Consider the following 23263-nt stretch of genomic DNA (forward strand, 5'->3'; position numbering starts at 1 on the left):
TCCTCCTAGTTCACTTATTTATTTATTTTTTTACTTTTTAATTAATTAACTTATTTTTTAAATTGATGTATAGCTGATTTAAAATGTTGTGTTAATTTCTGCTGTACAGCAAAGTGATTCAGTGATACATATATATATACTTTCTTTCTCATATTCTTTTCCATTATGGTTTATCACAGGATATTGAATATAGTTTCCTGTGCTATACAGTAGGACCTTGTTGTTTATCCATTCTATATATACTAGTTTGCATCTGCTGACCCCAAACTCCCAATCCATCCCTCCCTGACCCCCCTCTCCCTTGGCAACCACAAGTCTGTTCTCTCTGTGAGTCCATTCCTGTTTCATAGATAGTTTCATTTGTGTCATATTTTAGATACCACATATAAGTGATATCATATATTTGTCTTTCTCTGTCTGACTTACTTCACTTAGTATGATAATCTCTAAGTCCATCCATGTTGCTGCAAATGGCATTACTTCATTCTTTTTTTATGGCTGAGTGATATTCCATTGTGTATATATACCACATTTTCTTTATCCATTCATCTGTCGATGGACTTTTAGGTTGTTTCCATGTCTTGGTTATTGTGAACAGTGCTGCTATGAACATAGGGGTAGATGCATCTTTTCAAATTATAGCTTTGTCTAGATATATATCCAGGAGTGGGATTGCTGGATCATTTGGTAATTCTATTTTTAGTTTTTTGGGGTTCCTGGTTCACTTCTGAATTTTCAAAAATATTTAGTTTTGAGGCAATAGGGTCAAACTTTCTCACAGATAAAGAGGAAATCTTTATCAATATATGAAGACCTTATTTTAAAAAAAGGCAAATATTCTGCAGAAGAGTCTTTTTTTAGTGCAAGAAGTAGTGGATATAGTGGCTTTAGGAACCTCTGTGCCTCCCACTTTATACAGCTCCCTGGAAACTATAAGTAAAAATGTCTTTAAGGAAGCATGAACCCCAGGATATAAGGCTGATAAGGATGCTCTGTGATTCTAAGTGCAAATGCCAGGGAAGATTTTTTGTGGCTTATATTTTTAATTGAATTGTTTCTGTTTTAGTTAGGGCTCTTTACAAAATTCTACGGGTTTTGGTGGTCTACCTCATTGCTATTTTCCTCATAAACCTTGTGTGAAATTAGTGTGCAATTTTACTGAGTACAAGGTTTTTCACAAAAACACATATGGCCTGATAGCAGAACCACCTACACAGATTAGATTTGGTTTACATGATTACCAGTGACTAAATATTAACCGCATGATACAGTTATCTATTTCTGCATTACGAATCACCCTTAAAGCTAGTGCCTTAAAACAACAATCACTTATTTTGCCCATAAATCTGAAATTTAGACAGGGGTCAGTAGGGACAGCTCTTCTCTGCCCCATGTTGTGACAACTAGAGCGTCTCAACTAGTGTTGAAGATCTTTTTTCAAGAGGGCTCACTCACACAGCTGACAAATCAGTGGGCAGCCAGAGCTGTTGGCTGGAGGCCTCATTTCTCCACTGTGTAGCCTCTCTGAGGGGCTGCTTGAGCTTCCTCTCAGCATGGCAGCTGGGTTCAAAGAGTCATTATCATAAGAGAAAAAAGTGGAAGGCTCCAGTCTCCTCAGGGCCCAGAAACAGTGTCACTTCCTCACATACTAATGGTTAGGCAGCCATAGCATCCATGTTGATTAAAGAGGAGGGCATGTAGACCTTATCTCTTGATGGAAGAAGTAGCAAAGCATTTATGGCCATTAATAATCAACCACCATTCACAACAACCACTATTTTGACTCTTAAATCACTTAAATGTTGGTTGGATAAAACAGACCACCTTTTGGTGACATGAATGATATTAAATGCTCACTGGATTCCTTTCCTTCATTATGATATCAGAAAACCTTATTATAAGATCAGCATTTGGGGTATATTAATAAAAATGATAGTATATCTATGATGAAAGCATTATTGTATTTTCAAAATTGCTTTACTGTTTTCATTGTATGTATACATCCTTTCCATTCATGAATATACCATAGAACACTAAAGCTGGAAGGACTCTTAGACATACTCTAGTTAAGCTGTATGTTTCACAGGTAAGAAAACCAAGGCTAGAGATGGGAAGTGCCTTGCTCAAGGTCACACCATGTAGCTGGTGGCAAAGCCAGGACCGTCATTCAAGTTTCTTCCACCTATTACACTATGTTTGGCTTAGTGACCTCATTATTTTAAAAAATATATATTGCCCCAAACTTGTTTGCTCTCAACCCACAGCCTCTTCTTTCTCTATTTCACTACATGGTCATTTCTTTTTAATCGTCTAGCCTTCTGAGTCTTCACAATCTCACCTCCTAATCACCACAGTTTTCACAAGGTTTCACACGTTACAGGGACACAATTTTCACAAAATTCACAGATCTTTTTTCAATTTAGCAGCCTCATTTCCATCTTTATTTTACTACACTGCTGGCGCAGGGCTCCTATTGACACCCCCTTCTTTACACTCCTTCATTTAGCTTCCTCAAGATGAGTCATTCTTGGTTCTTAGGTTTTTTTAAAATAATTTGTTTATTAAAATCCTGCCTCATTCCCCAAAAAAGGTGATGAGGGTTTACAGACTTGTGTGAAGTACAATAAGATTTTATTTTAAAGAACTGAAAGAAAAATGGAAGAGAAGATGAAACAAAGATAGGTCAGATGACTCTTGGAGTAATGAAAATGTTGGGGAACTAGATAGAGGTGGTGGTTACACAACGCTGTGAATTTTCCTAACACAATTACTGAATCATTCACTTTTTTTGAGGTCGTCAGATGTTTACAACTAATAAATAATTTTAGAAAAACAGAGTTAAGGCAACATTGAACTGAATATTGCCATCACTCCTTACTTATATTTGGCATTTTACAATTTAAACCATTCACTTTAAAAAGTCTTATTTTATGCTATGTTTCACCGTAATAATATTTTTTAAAAAATCAAATGACTCCATACGGAAAATTGTTTAGAAAGTAAACATCAGAAAGTTCCTTGTTTGCTTTAGGTGGTTCATGAATTTGTCTCTGAGCTTCTCAGCAGACTGTGCAGTGAGAACAATGCAATTTGTCACATAATTTGGAATCCGCATGCTTAGAGCATGGCAATTGCTTAGGAGAAAAAAATGTCTCCTGTGACTCCTCCTAAGAAAGAGCATCTGGGTTACGGAGAACCACGTTCTGTCTGCCTCAGCCTCCCTACAGCATAAACTCGGTGTCAGGTGTTTCCTAGAAGGCCCTCCCTGGAGACGCATAACGAATGCCTGAACCCAGTTCATTACAGTGGTTCCACGAGGGACAGGCGCTGACCGTCTGCCTTAACTCAGGGATTGAGTTTAGAGTATCCAGAGGAGTGACTATGGTGCATAACCTTCAGTCAATGCCCCATAAACAAAAATTACACTCATAACTGAGCTTTTCATTAGTATTGACCAAGAAGCAGTATATTTGTTGGCCTGGGCTTAGACAGCCAATATGCTATGTTACCAATGAAAGGCAGATCCATACGTTTTCATAATCAGCCCAACCAGGGATCGAGAGGACATCTCAATGACCAATGAAGACCCCAACTAGGAAACATCCCTGATAAAAAGGCACCCCACTCATATATATAGAAAGGGGAAGGAAAACAAAGAGCAGCTCTAGGCAGGACCAAGGCTTCCCTCCCTCATAAAATTCTGGGTCTCTCCGCAGCACAGGTAGATGACGACCAGGACTCCAAAGCTCTGCACCTTGGCATCACTGAGATAATTGTAGCCTGGAAAATGTTTAAGGTTAGTGTCGCCAAAGGCCCACTAAGCCATGAAAATCTCAGTCAAGTACTCATAGAAATCTCTCAGCTTAAGTAGTCTAATGTAGTGGTTAATCCCCTGAGATAAAGTACTTGCAAAATGTGCCTCTAGAACACTAAATGAATTGGTGTCTATCTGGTCTCGAATTCTGAGGTCTTCTATTTTTATGTTTTTAGGTTAGTTGATCCCGTTCTTTCTTGCAGAGCCAGTTATCTTATCTGTTAAGATTATTCCTATTTCATAGAAATCAGTCATCAACCTATAGGGTAAACTCAACATTCTGTTCGCCACATAACATGCATCCAACTCGTTCAAAAGTAGTATCGTAGGGCTTCCCTGGTGGCGCAGTGGTTGCGAGTCCGCCTGCCGATGCGGGGGACGCGGGTTCGTGCCCCGGTCCGGGAGGATCCCACGTGCCGCGGAGCGGCTGGGCCCGTGAGCCATGGCCGCTGAGCCTGCGCGTCCGGAGCCTGTGCTCCGCAACGGGAGAGGCCACAACAGTCAGAGGCCCGTGTACCGCAAAAAAAAAAAACCTCCTGCAGTGAGCACAGTGTCTGGCACATGCTTGGAGGTTCATAACCATTTGTTACTGTTGTCAACTTTATTGGGTCCATCAGTGTTTCTGGTGTCAGACGGTAAACTCCTAGAGGATATACCTCTCTGTGTACCGGTCCTCATGCGTCTCCAGAGCCAGCCTCACATGAAAGGTGCTATTCCTCACTGGTAAATACTTTTGTCGAAATGAGAATGCTGAACAACTTTAATTAGCTCCACCGCATGGGATGTATTAATACCACAAGGATTCATGTGGAGGCATGAAGTGGAGGAAATATGCAATAAGCCACTCTCCCAGCCAAAACATTTTACTTCCTAACTCTCAGCCAGAAGGGCCTGGCCAAGATGTTAATTTGCTCCACTTCAAGATGAAAAGATAATAATTAAGACTTGGAAAGATTTGTAAGAAAAACTCAGCTGAACTTCACACCACTAAGGTCAAGATGTTTGCTTCTTCTTCCTTGTAATTCTAAATCGGGGACCAAACAGTAAATTTTCCCAGCAGGAATATGCCACTTATAAAAATAGTTCAGAGGCCCATGGAGAAAATCTCATCTCAAAGGAAGGAAGGGACGGCCATTCAACAGGGGCTTGCAGTTACGCTCCATCCCTAGATACCACCTTCACAATGCCCAGAGAAAACTGAAAAGTGAAGCCCTTCCAACTCTCACATTGGATCAAAGCTGAGATAGTACTGTCCTCCAAATTTTATATTTGGGAAATTCAATGCCCTGCCCCAAATCGTGGCATTTCCCAAGAAAATGTGTTTTCTGACTTTCTGCCCCCAGTTGAACTGATCTGATGCCCTCTCCCTGCTGCAGTGCTATTCGGTCCTCATTCTCTCAAACCTCTCCTCCATGACCACCCTTTTTCCAGCTCTTCCCAATTCCGCCCTCAAGTTATGATCCAATTTTTTATGCAGAGTAGTGGTCTCTTTAATCTCTTTTCAACATTTTAATGAACAGAAACATCGAGTTTATGAGCCCTGTTAAGAACATTGAAAGGGTCTTAAGCTTGGGAATGACACAGCAAATCTGAGTTTAAATAGATCTTCTGACTGCTTTGTGAGGAATTGGCTGGAGGTGGGCAAAAGCAAGCCATCAGTTAGAAGAGTGTTAACAGCAATCCATGCTGGAAAGGTTGATGGCCTGGACTTGGGTGATCGAAGGGGAGTTGGACAAAAAGGGACTGATTTGAGTGGTAGTGAAGAGGTAAAACCATTATGAAGAATTCTGAAGCCATGAATGGCTTCGGCAAGAAAGCTTGGCCTGATTAATGATCAGCGACTGTTATGGGCTCAATAGTGGGTGGTGGTGATCTATGTGTCTGCAGTGTCCGTACTATCTGCAAGTGAGCTGGTCTGGGTCACACTCCCAGATGCCCAAATAGTGTCTTCCTGTTGCCACTTTATGGTCATACGACCAGCGAGCACATTCCAGGAGATGCCAGCCTTAGCTTGTTCTCAGACCCTTGACGTGGTCACTTTCATCCATTTTTGTGGGTTCATAGTTACATAATGAGGAAGATTGATAAGTATCCATTATTAGCAATGCTTTTGATTGATCTGTCGAGTATTTCACAGTGAGGAGAAAAGAAGAGGTTGATAAATACAGAAAACTGTGCCACATAAATAGGTCAACGTAATGATTTTAAGGACTTGACCCATGCAACTGTGAAGGCTAGCAAGTTCAAAATCTGCAAGGTAGGCTGGCAGGCCAGAGACCCAGGGAGGAGTCTGCTGACAGAGTTTCCATTTCCTCTGCGGAGGTCAGGCTTCTTTTTTTGTTTTTAATTGAGGCCTTCAACTGATGAGGCCCTCCCACACTATAGAAGGTAATTTGTTTCACACAAGGTCAACGGATTTAAATGTTATTTTCATCTAAAAAACACTTTCACAGAAGCAGCTAGAATAATGTTTGACCAAATATCTGAGTATCATGGCCTAACTAACGTAAAATTAACCATAATAGCATGTCTTGAATGAGCTCAGCACAGTAGGTAAAAAACAGAGAGTGCTTTATACATTAGGTCAGCAGGAAAAGATGCAAAGCCAGGACTAGAACGGGCAGAATCAGGTCATAATCGGACAATTCATCTGGAGCAGAGAGAAAGCAGGGTTGCCTGATGGCATGCCCTTAGTCATAATGTGAAAGTGTGTCTGTCATCAGTGATAACAGGTGATCAGTATCTGTGGAGTTGGAAGGAGCCCACGGTAGAAAGGGGGGGCAGGAAATACACAGTAGACAGAACATTGTGCAGAAGAAAGCCACGGAGGGAGAAGCACCAGGGTGACGTGGGCGAGGCAGTCAAAGTGACATCTAGCTGGTGCCATAGTCACCCGTTCTCACCTGTATCACTTCTCGAGCGACTGGGGCGTGACGTATTCATAGCTACAGGACTGCTGTCTCGTGTCCCCTTCTCTTGACCCACACGAGGTACCATCACGATTAGGGTGGGAAGGCAAACATTTCTGACTCTCTTTTGCCCATTTTTACAGAGAGTATAAGGTACCAGTTGTGCAAATGGTCTGAGGCCAGTGAGCAACCAGGAGCTGACAAGGTCACCTCTGAGACTGTGGGGAAGGAATGTCACCTTGGGTCCAGCTGTGAAGACTCGGGAGTTTTACAATACGATCAGCATTGTAATCAAAGAAGCAAATCTTGCACTGAGGGAAAGTGACATTTTAGCAGTCCTTAAGGTAGAAATAGCAAGAGCATTTACAAGGGAATTCTATGCATTTCCATGGATAGAAACTCCCATGAATTCCTTTAATTTTTAAGTTTTAAGAGGATAAAACTGCATTCCAAAAGTCATCAGGAAATAACAAGTTGCATGCAGTGGTCAGCTTCTAGAAGGAAGTCTGCACAGGCAACTGAGCAAACCAGTCATTGTCACACACTTCTGCTCAAAGAGACAGGTCACATCATTCATCTGACTTTAAAAATGTAAATGTCAGGAAAATGAGAACTTTGTCTTTAGATTCTGTAATCTCAGAGAAAATTTAATGTCTTTGGACCACTGAGTAAACCAAAAGATAAGACGATTTTCATTTTCTTCTATCTCTATGTTTTTTTTTGCTTGGCAATGAATGAGATGGAATAATAACTCTCCCGTGCTACGTGGCAAGTTCTCTGTATTGTCAAGTTAGGTAAAATCCTTGCCAGAGCGTGTGTATTAGCTTTATTCTATTTGGAATGTTGAAACAAGTGCTAATCCACAGAATTTTAATAAATGTTCACAAAATGTCATCCAAAGACAGCATTTACAAAACTTACCAAACTTCATTTACAGATGGAACAAATGAAAGCATTTGAAGACAGGTAAATGAATACCTCTGTTTGTATTTGTTGATTTGCTTTGAATGAGCATGTTTAGAGTTTAGGAAAATGTATCTCTTTAGATTCTCGATCCAAACCTTCATTCTGCAGGATGACAAACTCCCCATTGATTTGAGTCTCTCCATGGGAGTTTGCAATCATTTTAGTCAGGCCCTTCATCTGTTTATTTGTAACATTCTTGAATGATCTGCCGGTAAATTTCTTCAACTTTGAAAGCTGGAGTGACTCAGGGTACTACATAAATGAGGTACACCACTTTTTGCTGTATCTTTTGTATAGGAAATTTAAGTAGAGGTAGTTGGACAGGAAACTGAGAAGAAATACGCAAGAAACAGAGCAAGTGTGACTTCCCTGGTGGTCCCGTGGTTCAGACTCCGTGCTTCCACTGGAGGGGGCATGGGTTTGGTCCCTGGTCAGGGAACTAAGATCCCACATGCCTGGAGAAGAAAAAAAAAAAGAAGAAGAAGAAGAAAAAGAAACAGAGTAAGAAATATTACAGGTGGGAGAACTGGGCAGTAGAGAGGAGAAGGGAGGCCAGAAGAAGGAAAATGAGATAGATAGAAAGAATACAACCAAAATAGCTTAAAGGGCCTTTTAATTGTGGGAAATACTTGTTCTAACCATGGGATCTGGAGAGCAACCAAAGAGAAGCTGCACGAGGATAGAGACCTTGGAAATAGAACAGTGGCGAGAGGTGTCGGGCAAGACGGGGGTCGCATCAGTGCTGGGGGGGGGCGGGGGCTTCTCCCTTCTGGAAAGGGAGCTGGGGCTGCTTCTGGACCAGATGGTTCCCAGCAGAACCAGTTTAAAAGAGTAACTGCTGACCAAGGCCCAGGGGTGGGAAGGAGCACCTATTCACTCCGGAAAGGAGAAAAGCTGAACTGATTCAAGGATGCAGAGTCACCTTATAAGTTGGACAGAGCCACGCTGCTACTGGGCTGTGTACCTGCAATTTGCTAACTTTCTTATAAACTTTACTCACGATTCCCGCATGGTTCTAAGGAGCTGAATATGTTGAATGACTGCCCAGGCAAATGAGAGTGACGATACTCAGCAAGACTTTAATGTCAGACCGAAATCCAGAAAGAGGACCTCCGCATCCTCCTGGGAGATAAAGGATGGGGGAAGACCTGTGGGAGGCTCTCACCTTCGCCCCAGGTGAACCCCTTCACCAGCACTCCTCCGGAGGAAGCTTCTCCTGGGGCAAGGAGGAAGTTAAGCGTAAGCAAAGAAAAAGAGGAAACGAACAGTGCAGTAGTGGGTCCCAGCTGCCTTAATATTCACTATGGAAAATGGAAGCTGCCACTTTGCATGACCGGTTGATGGGTGCCCTTAATTCCTGGCTAACCAAGAAAAAGAAACGACTTTGAGAAAACTTCCCTGAGACCAAATACTACATTAGAAGGCTCATTTCTGGAGTAATTTAATTCATTGTTTCATCATATACGAAAGATATGAAACTCTTCCTGTTTTCATGAGACTCATCTGAGGCTTTGTTGGTTTGTAGGCTTGCTTTGTTTGTTTCGTGTTTGTTTTTTAAGTTTGCAGCCTTCCTACCCAAATTAATGAATTTCTCAGTTCATTTCTCCCCAGGGCAGTCTCCTTTTCTCTCCCCGTTGAAAACATTTCCTCTTATGAAGCACAGGCTGGGCCAGAGATCCACTTTGACATGTTATGCAGTTTATAGCAATAACCCTGAAATGGTATCTTTCAGTCCTCTTTATTGATATCTACTATGCTTGATCAGGACAAGTTATATTACAGGTGTCATTCTTTTCGACTCTAAGGCCATTTGCCCAATTTCAAGTTTTCTTGGCAAACCCATGATCCACAGTAAAGTATCTTTATGTTGATTCCCATTTGGATCTGTGTCTTCAAGGGCCTCACCACCAATTCAAAGCCAATTTGCCCAGGATTCAGTGGACCTTGCTTTTTTTCCTCAGACTTTATCATAATAATTCTTGAGACCGCAAGTCCACTTTGAGATAGTTTCTCTCAATTCCATAGCATCCTCCTTTCACGAATTCCTGCATAGACAGCCTGGCCCTTTTCTCTTTCTTCTTTCTTCCTCTCAACCGAATCTCAGCACACCCTCTGTGCATGTGGGACAGGTAGCACCCCAGCAGGGCCAGGTTTAGGGTGTAGTGAGTGAGGCACAGATTTAAGGGCAATCCAACAAACTCAGTCATCAAGATAATATTGAATTGTAAGATTTCAAAAAATCAAAATTAATGCAAAAACTCAGGAGGAAAAAAATATCAAATTTTTAAATGAAGGTAGCTGTTGTTTGTTTTACAATCCTGCATTACGGTATGACAGGGACACTCCTTTCCAATCTCCACAGCCCTGGTCTCCCCCTTCAGGCAGCTTTATGAGGGTCGACATCAGTGCAAAGGACTGGATAATGTGAGGCTTCATAACACAGAGTTATGATTTGGTTTTGTTTTTTGGTTTTTTTTCTAGTGCCTTTGCTAACTTTTTCTATTTGGTTCAAAACATGGGGGGATATTTTGCTAAGTGTATTAAGGGACGCACATTTTTCCTTTTGCCTCAGGACCCAACAGGCTCAATGCCAACAGAACTAAGTCTTGCTAAGGTTGTGTTCTATGAGCAGAAATGCTCTCCAAGCCTTACCCAGCAGCCTGGTGCCAGATCATGGAGTAGTAGGGTTGCAACAGTCCACATAACAACCAACATAAACAGTACAGGCAGGGGTAGGTATTTATAAGGATGGCAAAAGGGGTTGTTGTAAATCACTAAAGCATTATTTTGGATGAGAAATGTACTCATTTTTCCACGCATTCATGGAAATATAAATACTTTTCGGAAGGGTTCCGGAATCAACTGTCTACTTTTCTTCCCTAATGACCCAGCCAGTCTATGTAGAATTATCGTCTCTGCTTTGGTCCCACCTGGAAAATGTTGGTGTTTCTGCCACCTTCCGCCTCTTCCCCATCCCAGTGCTGTGTCCTGGGCCTCTGTGCTCTCTGCCCACTGCATCCCCTCTGCCAGGGCCAGCATTTTAAAGTCCCTTTTTGGTGGCAAGGATTCCTTCCTTAGTTGACCTGTAACAGCCAGAATTTAACCAAAAAACAAAAAACCAGAAACTACTTCAGGCATTAGGTTACCATTTTTATAAGTCAAAACAGTCAAACGTGAGCAGTACGTAATGGTTCAAACTATTATTTACAAGAAAGAGAATTTAATGCATGGAATGTGTTAGGTGGCAGAGGAGCTGAGAAGCCAAACAGGAGAGGGAGGCTGCCCACAGATTAAGAAGAGCAAGTGTTTCTACCCCAAGCGCACCCCAGGCTAGAGAAACAAAAGTTGGAGGTGGTATTACTGGGATCCGGAGGCCAGCTCACCTGAGGGAAGCTGGAATCTTGGAGCACCTATCCAGGGGGGGAGCATCTATGAGGGGGAGGGGGAGACCCAGAAGAGAGAGAGAGTTGCCAGAGCGGTGACCTGGAGCGCACAGGGTGCAGGAGAAATAGTCCCGCCTTTCCCTACCCCTGCCTGCCGATGCCCTCATTGGCCAAACCCAGCCAGAAACCAGATGGTGCAGAGGTCTTTGAAATGCTACCCACAGGGTTCAGCATCCCACCCCCACCTCCCTGAAACAGAGCTGAGGGAAGGGCAAGGAATTACTGAGGAATCAGCTCAGACTCCAGATCGTAAGGGATGCCATCATCGAGCAGCAATACGGCACTTGTAATAACGTCGCGAAACATTGCTCATCCGCACCCATCCAAGAGGTCTTGCTATCCAATCGCTTTATTTCCAGGATTGTGGGAATACACATGTCATTGCCCTTCAAAACTGTCCCCTTATTATTTGCACTTAATTAAAAACAGGAGGCTGTCTCCCTATGTATTAAGTGATTTTTTTTCTTTTAATTTAACTGTTTTAGATTGGGGTATATTTGATTTACAATGTAGTGTTACTTTCGGGTGTACAGTAAAGTGGTTCAGTTATACATACACATATATCCATCCTTTTTCAGATTCTTTTCCCATTTAGGTTATTACAGGATATTGAGTAGAGTTCCCTGTGCTGTACCGTAGGTCCTTGTTAATGATCTATTTTGTATACAGTAGTGTGTATCTGTTCATCCGAAGTTCCTGATTTATCCCTCCCCCTAACCTTTGCCGTTTGTTTTTGAAATCTGTGAGTCTGTTTCTGTTTGTATTAAGTCATTTTAAAATTGCAGCAGAACTGCTTATTTTCCCAGAGCAGTATCTCCTCCTGTACCCAAACCCATCACCTTCTATAAAGTAATACACAGCATAATCCCCTGGGATAGTCTCATTGTTACTGACGTCTTCCTGATGTAGTCACCCATCTCAGCTGCCCTTGAATTGAAGCAATCTCACTCCATCTTTGGACCCCAGCTCTTACCATTATCTTGTTTTCCTCTGCAGGGGCACTCTCTAGATGAATGGATGGATAAAGGCATGGAGGGGTGGGTGATGGAAGATGGATGGATGTCAATGGTAATGATGATGTCGCTGGATTTTAAATAAAGGGATGCTCCCAGCCTTTCTTTTGGTGGCAGCAGGTTGATCCACATACAGGTGCCAAGGCTGATGCAGGGTCATAGATGCAAAATGTGAACCTCATCAATGTAACACTTTATCTTCAAACCATAGTTAAATGTTAAATTAAAGGTAGAAAGAGATGATTTTTCTCAGAGAGATATCAACGATTCAGGCATTCATCACTGAGGGGGAGGAGAGTTTGAATGTATTTTCTTAATTCAGATAATAAGTAATAAACGGTTGCCTGAATTATTCAGATTCTCTTCTTAATGTTCACATACCCTATGCATTCAGCCTTTGCAGGATGCTATAAATCTTCCTCTCACCCCACCGCCTACAATGTCCTATGGGGTTGAATTTTTATTATTTAATGTTAGTATATGATTAGGCTATGATTTCTTCAAATACAGTTCATTACTCTTAATAAATCTTGCAAATTGTTCAAAATCCATTGTAAAATAAAAGCAGATGAAATATCGTGTTTTAGGTAAAATTGTCATTACCAAGGGCATGAAATTAACCAGGCATCTAATGCACTTAAGGCAGTTAAAGTGCTCTTTGTAGATCACTTGAGGATGAATAATGCTTAGAAATTTGAGTTTAAAATAGCTCTAACTGGAACTATTAACTTATCCCCCCAAAAGTTCTTGCTTCTGAACTACCTTTTAAAAACAGAAATTTAGAACCAGTCTTGCATTCTTCTCTCCTGTGCCCATAATGATTCCCTCCAGCTGACAAAATGGGATGTTCTCTAGTAATATCTTCAAAATATGTACTTACAAAACCAACTTAGAGAATGCATTGAGGCAGGAAGCGATGGTTTTAAGTGGCTGAGATACAAATATCTTCTGCAACCGCAACTTGGCAAAAACCACTAAAAACTATCATACCGGCCACCGGCTCGTAGGGGGAATTTATATTCCATTAAGAAGTAAGCAAAGAAAGATGTTAACCAGCTTGAATTAACAACACCCTGGAAATTCAAACACACTTTTTGACGTGTATTTGCTCTTTAACAAGCTCTATAGATATATGGCAGAAAATGTCAGTTTTTTCCCCAAATGACACTCATGGACATAAAAAGCATTTTAAATGTCAAATGGAGGAACGCTTGTGAAGGGACTTCAGTGTGATCGTATTATGGATTTCTTACTCTTCAGAGTACAAAGCTACCGTCTAAAGTTGAATTTCCCTGTCTCTAATAAACATTCTAAAGCAGAGTTCCCTTTGGGGGCACTTCACAGATCTTGGTATTAAACGTAAGTGTCCATGTACCTCTTCTTGACCTAAGTCTTTACCACTAAACTACAAGACAATAAAGGGGCACCGTGGAGGAAGTCGCGACTCCGAGGACTGAGGGCAGGAGAGCAATGCTGTTTTACATCCGCCTCGGGGGCAGACCCAGGCTGGGTTGCATCACTGTGCTTCGGTCACTGTACATTTTCCGTAATAAATTGTGGAAGCTTTCCTCCTCCAGTGTTCTGAAACTCTTCCGTGAATCAGAATCCCTGGAGGGCTTGTTAAAACACAGATTGCTGGGCCCTTCCCCCAGAACTTCTGACTCAGTGTGTGTGAAATGGGGCAAATCTGCATTGCTAACAAACGCCCAGGGGCTCAGCTGCTGCTGGGAGCCCGTGGCACACCGAGACAAGCCCTGTTCCACAGGAAGAGCTGTAACTTACACTGGGCTCTAGTTAACATTTTCAAAGCTCTTTCATGCCTTTGTATTGACGTAACTGACTGATAAACTTTGCCATAGATGCACAGAAGAGCTCTTCTCCTCTCCATTTTAGACTGTCAATAAGAAGCACTGAGGCTACCCCGCCCCCACCCCCGTATTCCCTGTCTCGGTCACCACAGGCAGCATCAATGAAAGCGCCCGAGCTGGAAACCTGGAGGTCACTCCAAGGCCCTTTCTGCTCTCTGCACTCACATCCAGTTGCGTCCAAGTCCTGCTGTTCTCACTCCCCGTCTTCTGGGTGTCCTGCTCCCTTCCACTTCTGTGCCTTTGCACATATTGTTTTCTCTCCCTCATAAACTGTCGACGTAAGAAAAATGCACAACCCAAACGATGAGAGTTATGTGTTATTCCGTGGACAAAACTGAGGACTTAAGCCCGGGACACGGCATCTCAGATAGCTCTGAGGGACTGCTCTGAAGAGGCAAGTGTCCGGTGAAGGACACTTGAAGGGGGAGCCAGGATACACAGGAGTTTTTGCAACAAACACCAGGTAGTAGGAACATCAAAAGACTACTGTTTTTTTAAATTCATTTATTTATTTTTGGCTGCATTGGGTCTTTGTTGCTGCACACAGGCTTTCTCTAGTTGCGGCGAGCGGGGGCTACTCTTCGTTGCGTTGCACAGACTCCTCACTGCGGTGCCTTCTCTTGTTGTGGAGCACGGGTTCTAGGCGTGCGGCCTCAGTAGTTGTGGCTCACGGGCTCTAGAGCGCAGGCTCAGTAGTTGTGGCCCACGGGCTCAGTTGCTCCGCGGCATGTGGGATCTTCCCGGACCAGGGCTCGAACCGGTGTCCCCTGCACTGGCAGGTGGATTCTTAACCACTGCACCACCAGGGAAGCCTAAGATTACTGTTAATTAAGGAAAACCAGACATCTGAAGTTAGGGAATTTAGCATTTTTCTGTGTATGGGAAGATGCAAAAGTCTGGGCTCTCTGAAATCATTCCTTTGACATGCGTCTCAGCTGTCTGGGGCTTGTATCCTGTGCTTTCTCACCCTGAGTCTCCTCGGGGTGCACTGTCTGGGTGCCTGCAGCAGCTGACTGCTAGATGGGTTGGGGGGCATCCTGCCTCCACCCTGAGTTCCCTCAGGGCTCACCGCCAGGGCGGCTGTAACGTGATGGCTTGATGGCTGCAACATCCTTTGCTTACGGATATGGCAGGCTATATTTTTCATTCACAATACCTTGATACTGGTGCTTAAATTTCTCAGGAAAAAATGTTTCTTAAGGTTTGATATATAATATTGAAACAGGGTGAGTTAACCTTTGATACAGATCTAATATTTTGTCCCCTTTTTAGTATTCATAAGCTCAATTTCTCCTTCAAATTTGCTAATTCCGTGGTACATCTTTTTCAAAGTTCACCATGCCCTAGGTGTGTGACTGTGTCTGAGCAATCTTGCTTGAAGCACACGAGATTGGTAAGACCCCTTCTTCGGGCGGGCACTTGAGTAGCTAATCCCCCAGTACCCTGTGGAATCCAAGTCTCATTTCTCATGCTTGATGCAAGCTGCTTTCGCCCCTCGCAAGGGCTCTGACCCCTCCGTCTTTCTGTTTTTCCATTTGGCGCGCTTTACGTTCAGCTCGAGCCTCGAGGCTTGGGGTTGAAGAGGGTGAGCTGCTCTCGCGAGAAAAAGTGTAGTGCTAGTAGATACGATTACTCTTTGTGAAGTTTTATGAACAATATAAACAAGAATGTTGCTAAAGTGTCAGACTCACAATTATTCAATTGTAGCTGATGTAATTTTCCTTAACTTGAAATTTCTAAAGCCTGTGTTTTCACTGAAAGAAGGTCTGTCTCTCTGGACTCCTTGCTTAATAATTACTCAAATCTCAGCTTCTGGACTCCCCGAACCAAAATGGGAAGGGGTGGTGGACGGCATTGTCAGTAGCCCTGCCTGTCCCAGCACTTGAAGACAGTTAAACTAAGAAAAATAAGACTTAAGCAGTTTAGAGATTCATTACTGAGAAGTAAAAAGCTGAGCTTTGGTTTTATATCAATCAGGTGTCAGTAACCCCGCGAACCCGTGATTGGCGCGGTGATTGTTCTCTGCTGTGAGTATCATGTAATTCACAAAGATTCAGCAGAGCCACTTTACTGGGTGGCCCCACTCCCACCCCTTTTCCCTCCAACTCCTCATGACATATTTTAGATCCAGCACTTTGTTGTTTCTACCGGTTGTTCCTGCACCACGCGAGAGCTGTGAGCTTTTATTTGGGGCAATATGAGGACTACAGCCCGGGAGACAGCACCTCAGACAGCTCTGAGAAGCTGCTCCAAAGGGGTAGGGGGGAAGGACAGTATATATGTGACTTTGGTGAAGGGGGAGTACATGCAGTGGAGCACATATTGTTTGCAGAAGGTTCCTGCCAGTCGCTAGGAGCAGACGTCACCATGAAGGATTTTAGTGGTTTTCTAGATAGCAGGAGATGCAAGAATTGGGCTCATAAAATCATCTCCTGAAAATACCTAACTATCTGAAGACCTGTTCTGCCAGTTTTTCCCAGAGCACGGAGTGCCGCATTCCTGATCTCCACCCTAAACTCCTTTCAGGGCGGTTGCAGGTCAGCAGCCGCAACGGCTTGATCCTTGTAAAGGTAGGTGGCAAGCGCTAATTTGTAGGTGGCATACCCATCACTGATTCTGTTAAGAACTTATTCGTCTGTCTATGCCTCAGTTTCTTTATCTGCACAGTGGAGGTGATAGCACTTGCTAACTTGGATGTGACCTTTAGATACAATAACATACATAGATAGGAGATGTTCAGTAAGTTGGAGCTATTGCCATATTTTCGGCTACTATAAGCACTGAGGCAGTGAATGTATTTATCTTGTTCATTGCTGCTGCCCCAGTGCCGTGCAAGTACCTAGCACCTGGTAGATACTGAGTATTTTTATTGAATGAATGCAAGCATGCCTACGCAAATGAAAGAATGAAGCCCCGGCAGAGAGGAAAACATCAACAACTTTGGGGGGGTGGTTCGGTGGAAATAAAATGGATATGTTAGGATAATTGAACTTTAGTGTTGAGCCTGTCATAAGTGAATTTTGAGTAGGACTTGACGTTTTCTCGGAGTCTTTATCATTAAGTGAGATAACAGTGCCTACCTTGCCTATCTCAAAGGGGGTTAATAGACATAAATGAAACAAAGAATGAGCATAGAGAAAAGAAAGCAATAACAAAATATGCCAGCAATGAAAGAGTGTATTGGGACTCACTAAAAGGAAAGATGGAGAAAACACCAAAATGCATAATCTTGACTGCAGCCCGCGAGGTGCAACTCCCTGTGAATGTCAGAGAGTCAGGAGAGAAGGAAACAGACTCCAAGGACACGCAAAGAGGAGGAGGGAGACCAAGACAAAAGGCCAAAGAGAGCTTGTATTTAGTGAGTATTTGAGTAACTGATGTTGAATCAAAAAATGGGAAGTGTTTTGGTTTCATATGGAAAATAAATTACAAATTCTATGCAATGTAATTAACTTTTATAATGTTTATTAAAACCTTTGAGGACCATTTTGCATTAAATATGTAGAAATTACTTTGCAAGGTATAAAAAGTCAGATAAGTATAAAATTACTTGGTATTTCAGAGCTAAGCCATCACAATTAGTGAGTACACCATGAAGTCACTCAAAACTTGGAGATTTGGAAAATTTAGAGTTCCTGCTTAAAAAAGGACTCTCCAAGTTTTCCTATCCAAAAAACTAAGAACACTATTAGATGGGGTGGAAAATCACAACACTTCACATGTTGCTTTTAGGTCTTTAGTCTTCCTTGAATTTCTTATGGAATGAGGTGAGGTTTCAATACTTAAAATTAATGTTTGAGCCTTTGGCAAATAATCTTAATTTGCCAATTTCCAAACAGTTAGAAAAACCTTAAGAGATTAATTAAATCAATGCATAATTTTATAAGCTTCTGTTCCATATAATTGGATCTTTCTATTATACTTTCAACAAAAAGAATATTATACATTATTAATATCACAGGAGTTCTAGCTATCACTTATTGTATGCTGTGTATCTTAAAGTAACAACTTGCCTTTGCTATATCAAGTAATTTTTTTAAGCGCCACTTCCTTAAATGTACCAGTTCTCCATCCTGACTGCATGTTAGAATCACCTGGAAAGCTTTTCAAACATACCAATGCAGGGCCCTCTGCTGAGGATCTAATTATCAAACTCAGTTCCTTTGCAGAAAGGCCCAGATATTGATACAGTTCTGAAAACTTGCCAGGATTCTAATAGTCACTCAGGACACAGTCTCTCAGCCTTTTGATTCATGGTCTCCAAATACCTCAATTGAATTCCATTAATTGCCTTTAGCAAATGGTAAAGAATAAATCTCTAAAGGGGTAAAATCATGACTCTCGTTCAAATAGAATATGAACATTGTGTCACAGATGTGTCAAAGATGTGTCAAAGATTTTATTTAACTCATTAGTTAATGAGGGAGCAAATAAGGTGTTACAATTGATTCAAAAGAGCATTCAAAGACAGGCAAAATATAAGCCAGGGGTCAACAACTGAAAGCCCTGTGGGCCAAACCCAGCCCACCACTGGGTTCCCAACAGCCTGCAAGTTAAGTCTGGTTTTTACATCTCTAAATGGCTGAAAAAAATCAGAAGAATTATAATGTTTTATGATGTGTGAAAATAACATGAAATTCAATTTCAGCACCGATAAAAAAGTTTTAGTGGAACACAGTCAAGCCCCCTTGACTTGCTACGGCTATTTTAGAGCTACAATAGCATAGCTGGGTGGTTGCGATAGAGACCAGATGAGCTATACAGCCTAAAATATCAATATTTACTATTTGGCCCTTCTCAGGAAAATTTTGCCAACCCCTGATATAGGCTAGTCAAGAATGCTGGCACAAATTTGCAAATTGACGCAAAACTGGTCAAAATCTACCCAGCAGTAAAATATAATGTTTGGAATCATCTCTTCCAGAGGGGGAAAATCAATGGCCTCCCCATCAGACAAACTTCACTTGCATGTCTGTGGACTACAGTTATTGCATTGCCTTTAGTTCCCTATAGCTTATGGAGCTGTAAAATAGCCCAGGGCTTCCCTGGTGGCGCAGTGGTTGAGAGTCCGCCTGCCGATGCAGGGGACGCGGGTTCGTGCCCCGGTCCGGGAGGATCCCACGTGCCGCGGAGCGGCTGGGCCCGTGAGCCGTGGCCGCTGAGCCTGCGCGTCCGGAGCCTGTGCTCCGCAACGGGAGAGGCCGCAACAGTGAGAGAGAGGCCCGCGTACCGCAAAAAAAAAAAAAAAAAAAAAAATAGCCCAAAGACAGTGAAAAGCACAAAACTCTCTAGAATTAGATAACCTCCCACTATCTGCCCACTGATGCTCATAATTCCTTTGAAAAGACACCCAGTAATTTTTTACACCCATATCACAGTCTTTAACAATTTTTTCTGACACAAACTAACTACATTCACTGTTTTTTGAAATATTTTTTGAAGTAGAGTTGATTTACAATGTGTTAGTTTCAGGTGTACAGCAAAGTGAATCAGTTATACATATACACACATCCACTCTTTTTTAGATTCTTTTCCCATATAGGGCATTAGAGAGTACTGAGTAGAGTTCCCTGCGCTATACAGTAGCTATCGATTTTATTTACGATAGTGTGGATATGTCAATCCCAATCTCCCAATTTATCCCTCCCCTACCTTATGCCCGGTAACTAGGTTTGTTTTCTATATCTGTAACTCTATTCTGTTTTGTAGATAAGTTCATTTGTACCATTTTTTTAGATTCCACATATAAGCAATATCATATGTATTTGTCTTTCTCTGACTGATTTCACTTCACTCAATATGATAATCTCTAGGTCCATCCATGTTACTGCAAATGACGTTATTTCCTTCTTTTTATGGCTGAGTAATATTCCATTGTATATATGTAGCACATCCTCTTTAACCATTCCTCTGTTGATGGACATTTAGGTTGCTTCCATGTCTTGGTTATTGTGAATAGTGCTGCAGAGAGCATTGGGGTGCATGCGTCTTTGCAAATTATGGTTTTCTCCAGATATACACCCAGTAGTGGGATTGCTGGATCATATGGTAGTTCTATGTTCAGTTTTTTAAGGAATCTCCATACTATTCTCCGTAATGGTTGTACCAATTTACATTCCCACCAGCAGTGGAGGAGGGTTCCCTTTTCTCCACACGCTCTCCAGCATTTATTGTTCGTAGACTTTTTGATGATGGCCATTCTGACTGGTGTGAGGTGATACCTGACTGTAGTTTTGATTTGCATTTCTCTAATAATTAGTGATGTTGAGCATGTTTTCATGTGCTTTTTCAAGACATCAGAGTTATACTCTGAACTCGTGTTTCAGATGTGCTTAGGACACAGCCAGACCCCACTCTATAACCCATATTCTCTGCCTGCTCTAGGAGCTGGGTGCACACCAGTGACTGACCACTGCTAACTGAGCCCTGATTGTCAGCTTCTCATCCACAGACCAAATATGAGTCCTTATTTGGCTTGTGCAGAGTCCTCTGGGCAAGGAGCTCCCTTAAACAAAGGCCTGAGGGAGCATGTGTTCCTGGCACACATATTTCCAAGCCAATAGAGATGCTCCATTTTAAATCTGATTCCCCTGTGATTTTACAGCTTCCCACTTTCCCCAAAGAAAAGGCAGCATTCCTCTAAAATTCTTATCCAGACTGCATTTCTTCCATTTACTGGTAGAAAAATATCTGCATAAAAATCAATATTCGCTGATATTCTCTGATCATCCTTTAAAATGCATGTTTGACTTTTCAATCAACTTTACTTTCATTTAAGCTGTTGAATATTTATTGCAATTAAGAAACTCCTCATTAAACATACCTTCAGTGTTTTGATGATATTCTTATGAAAACTTTTCGTGAGGTAAACAATTTTCCAAATCCGCACTAAAATCTTTGTTTATTATTTTTTATATTTTCGATATATTTCTATATGTTTATATATAATATAATCACACACCTATATATATTATATATATATTTATATATATAATATATATATAAATTTTTATATATATTTTTTATTTTTAAAAAATATCTCTTGCTTTGACTTTATTAGTTCACAGTCAAAATTGCTTAAGGCCGTTCTCTGAAGACACTCTCTTGTAAAGCCAGGGTACATCAGCTCAGTTTCTACAAACGATAACCGTTTGTGGCTCAAAGAATTGCACTGGCTGAATTTTGCTTTCTTGTGTTTGGCTTTGCTCCTCACCACATCCCTAAAGCCAGCAGGGCTTATCAGTCTTACCAGTCTTCTTTCACAAACACAGACCCACCAGCTAATGAGAGTTAGGCCTCCCTTTCATGTCTCCCAAAGCACACCAGGCGTCCTCTTTCACAGCACTTGGCACACTTGTGATTGTATAGTTACTGCTTGAAGATGGAAGGATCCCTGAAGACAAGCGCTGGGTCTGTCATATTCACCACTCGAGTGTCAGCAGTGCAGTGAGGAGGGTTCTGGAGTCTGACTATGTGCATCCAAACCCCAGCTAACTACTGGCAGCCTTGGGCGAGTTATTTAACTTCTCTCTGTGCCTCAGTTTTCCATCTGTGAAATGGTCATAACAGTACCTATTTCATGGGGTTCTTGTGAAGATTTAGTTAGTATGTACAATGCTTAGAATTGCGCCTGGGGGGAGGAATGGACTAGGAGTTTGGGGTTAGTAGATGCAAACTATTACATAGAGAATGGATAAACAATAGGTCCTACTGTATAGCACAGGGAACTATACTCACTCTCCTGGGATAACCATAATGAAAAAGAATATAAAAAAGAATATAGACATGCGTATAGATAAGTCATTTTGCTGTACAGCAGCAATTACCACAACATTGTAAATCAACCATACTTCAATTAAAAAAAAAAGTTTAAAAAAATCTAAAAAAAAAAAAAAAAAGAATTGTGCCTGGTACATACAATGTAACCAAAAAATAACAGCATGCCTGGTACAGCTCAGTATGCAATAAATATTCATTAAATGAATGAATGATTGAAGTAAAAGCAGACTTGAATCAAATATTCAACTATTCCAATTCTAGCGCTTTTTTACTCTTCTTCCATGCTTTCTTGAATATACAGAAAGCTTAATTTTAAGAAAAAAGCAGGATTCCAGCAAACTTTTAAACAATGATTCCAGTGGTTCTCCATAAAAATGACCATTGGATTAACTGAAAAATTACTTCTCTCTGGGTTTGCTGTTCGAGTCCTTGACTTTAAGCCAACATGCTTTAAAAATAGCCATAAATTCATCTCTAGCAATTGATTTAAATTACCATTTTTTACTGGTACCTAGTATGTGTTCAATAAATGTGAGGGATGATTGTTTTAAGGAATGGATGAAGAATTCACATGTACATATAATTTCTTAAAATTAGAGCTTAGAGCAGTGTGTAATAAAAAATATACCAGACAATCAAGGACACACTTTCATTCAGACTATTACAATAGGGGGAACATTCATTAATGAGGAATGTGTCAAACAGAAAAAGTGGGCTGAGGTTTCATAGAGGCTGAGTCTTTCGGGAGGCAGGAGAAAGAGTGAGGACAGTGAGTGAGTCTCAGCCAACTTACAGGAGGGAGGGAGATTCTTTGCAGTTAACCCTTTTCCAGAACAAACAAGGGTGGGGAGATTTCAAAAAGCAAAAGGGTTGAGGTGAGTGGGAGCTCTTAACCATAGCTATTTTTTGCTAAAGCTCAAGTCAAGTTCCACATTGTCAAGAGTAATTTTCAGTGGGGCAGTACTGCCCTGCAGGATATGTCTTGAGAATGTGAGTGACAGAGACACTTCTTACTTGCCTCAGTAGCGGGAAGGCACTGCTAATACTTCGTGGGAAGAGAAATTCTCTAATATGCAGGACGATACTACACAACAAAGAATTTATCTGCTTCCACTAATACTTTTGTATATCTTGCTAGATATTCATGTATATGGCGGGGGCGGAAAACTATAAATTTCTAAGCCTGGACCTTAACGCCTGTTAACGTAAAATTTTATTAAAAGGTAAAATCATTACTCTCATACAAATATAAAATGAACACGAGTCAGAGATTATATTTAGCAAATTACGAAAGAGGAAACAAGACGTTATGACCAGTTTGAAGGAGAATTCAAACAACACAATCAGCAATTTAAAATGAGGAAATAAATGTACAAGTTTATAGAAAACTGGCCAATAGCCACACGGAAATAGTCAATTATATTCCACCTGATGAAAACCCTTTGTCTTTCATGGACAAGAATAATTTGCA

At 41.5% G+C, this 23263-nt stretch overlaps 1 protein-coding gene across 2 annotated transcripts in view; it reads left to right on the forward strand.

The window, feature by feature from the left end:
* The window catches only part of IMPG1 (interphotoreceptor matrix proteoglycan 1), a 91540-nt gene that overhangs the window by 40718 nt on the left and 27559 nt on the right, over window positions 1-23263 (forward strand). The gene's annotated exons all lie outside the window — the stretch shown is intronic.

This window comes from Kogia breviceps, chromosome 13, assembly GCF_026419965.1.
Source record: "Kogia breviceps isolate mKogBre1 chromosome 13, mKogBre1 haplotype 1, whole genome shotgun sequence".
Lineage (NCBI taxonomy): Eukaryota > Metazoa > Chordata > Mammalia > Artiodactyla > Physeteridae > Kogia > Kogia breviceps.